Below are 2,594 nucleotides of genomic sequence, written 5' to 3'. Positions count from 1 at the left end.
CTTGTACATGGATGGGGTAGTGCGAGAGGTAAATGCAAGGGTGGTGGGTCAGGGATTGGAGATAGTTAAAGAAAATGGAGAAAAGTGGGAGGTGAGCCAGCTGTTGTTTGCGGACGACACTGCGCTTGTGGCAGGATCAGAGGAGGTATTGAGGAAGTTGGTGATAGAGTTTGGGAGAGTGTGTGATAGAAGAAAGCTGAAGATAAATGTGGGTAAAAGTAAGGTGATGAGATGTACAAGGGGTGAAAGTGGCAGCAGACTGGAAGTGAGCATTAAGGGAGAGCGACTGGAGGAAGTGGATAGTTTTAGATACTTGGGTGCAAATGTGGGAGGAAAAGGCAGAGTGGAGGTGGACGTAGAATATAGATTGAAAGAAGCGAGTAAATGCCTTGGTGGATTAAAAAGTGTAATGAGGAATAGACATTTGGGAATGGATGCCAAGAGGAGACTGTATGAAGGAGTGATTGTGCCAACAGCACTGTATGGGGCAGAAACATGGAACATAAGAGAGGAAGAGAGAGGTAGTTTGAATGTGTTTGAGATGAGGTGTCTGAGAAGTATGATGGGGGTTACTAGGCTAGATAGAGTGAGAAATGAGGAGGAGAACAGGGGTGGAAAGGGAGTTGGGAGATAGGGTTGATGAAAGAGTATTAGGATGGTTTGGACACATGGAAAGAATGAGTGAAGAAAGAATAGTAAAAGAGGTATGGAAGGCAGATGTGGAGGGAGTGAACATGAGGGGATGTCCTAGGATGAGGTGGATGGATGGGGTGAAGGGAGCTTTGGGGAAGAGGTGAATGTCTGTTGAGGAAGGACGGGAGAGGAAAGAAGACAGGGGTGAATGGAGAATGGTTGTATATGGATGATGTTGTGATGCATGAGGTGGAATGGGCAGGGGGATGGGGGGTGAGGTAGTATGTGTGAGCAAAATTTGACACAACCCGAAGGGATTTCTCTCCGTCTTCTCCTTTTATGCATGGGGGAACAGAGGGGGGGGTCACCGATTTAATGAAGAGGCCTTGCTGTGTCTTGCAACACTGCTTCTGACCCAGGGCAGTGGACAAGGTACAGGGATGACCCGTCATCTAGGAGGTGCTAAGATGAGAGGGAGGGTGGAGGGGTGTGGAGTGTATTCAGGGATGAAATGGGTGGGAATGATTTTATGCCTTTTCCTTTTTGGCTACATCCCTTGTAAGTGGGAAAAAGCCTTGGTATATGTATGATGTATGTATGTATATTTAGGAAAAGTTTAATGTATTTGACCGTAGTATTGCAGTCCTTTTCACTAATATATACAATATATTTATATATACATACATACATATACCAAAGGATTTTTCCCCCTTACAAGGGAGGCCAAAAAGAAAAAGGCATAAAAACCATTCCCACCCATTCCATCCCTAATACACTCCACTCCCCTCCACCCTCCTTCTTATCTTGGCACCTCCTGGATGATGGGTCATCTCTGCATCTTGTCCACTGCCCTGGGTCAGAGGCAGTGTCGCAAGACACAGCATATCCACAGCAATGCCGCTTCATTAAATCGGCGACACCCCCTCTCCGTCCCCTCATGCAGAAAAGGAGAACACGGGGAGAAATCCCTTCGGGCTGCATCAAATTTCATATACTGTATATATATTAGTGAAAATGACTGTAATGATAGTAATGTCATTTGAATGATATTATTATATACTATATGTAAACAACCAGGCATTCTTCTTCACCCACTTCATATGACTGATATATTTCTTTGTGGACTTAATGGTATGTTTCATTGGTTTGTGTTTCACCATTATTTTTATTCAGTAATGTTATTTTCATCTGTACAGGCAGTTTCAAGCTGGATGTTGATAGTGTGTTGAGACATATTTAGGCATGATTAAACAACTGGTACCAACAAAGGCTGCTGGATTTTTTTTTTTTTTTTTTTTTTTTTAGGAATGTTTTTTTGTCACCTCTTACGACTCAAGTGGGAAGACTTGGTGGTAGCATTCTTTTCCCCCACCACAGGGTAGGCAAAAAAGGAAATGAATATTCAGAAAAATGGTACAGGACAGTAACAAGGGGTTGGGGGACAGCATAATGGAGGGACAGTTGCAGTCTAACAAAAGTGTCATCATTTCTCTATGAAGAGTCTTCCTCTATCACAGACAAAATGACATGTGGCTCTGGTCTATAGAGGCACCCCATATAGACCCTAAAGTATCAACTGCATGCTACTTTGCCACAATAACATGCAGCCAATACCCTTGTCTTCTCCTTTTCTGCATGAGGGGACAGAGAGTTGGGGGGTCGCCAAATAAATGAAGCAGCCTTGCTGTGGATATGCTGTGTCTTGCAACACTGCTTCTGACCCAGGGCATTGGACAAGATGCAGGGATGACCCGTCATTCAGGAAGTGCCAAGGTAAGAGGGTGGAGGGGAGTGGAGTATGTAGGGGAAGGAATGGGTGGGAGTAGTTCCTATGCCTTTTTCTTTTGGCTACCTCCCGTGTATGAGGGAAAAAAGGCTTTGGTATATGTATGTATGTATTTTTTATTTTGTATTTATTTTATTTATTCTATATACTTTTGAAACAGAGATAATAGTCCTTT

This window comes from Oratosquilla oratoria, chromosome 4 (genome assembly GCF_046742065.1).
Source record: "Oratosquilla oratoria isolate Oo_2021 chromosome 4, ASM4674206v1, whole genome shotgun sequence".
Taxonomy (NCBI): Eukaryota; Metazoa; Arthropoda; class Malacostraca; order Stomatopoda; family Squillidae; genus Oratosquilla; species Oratosquilla oratoria.
This window is presented reverse-complemented; position numbering follows the sequence as displayed.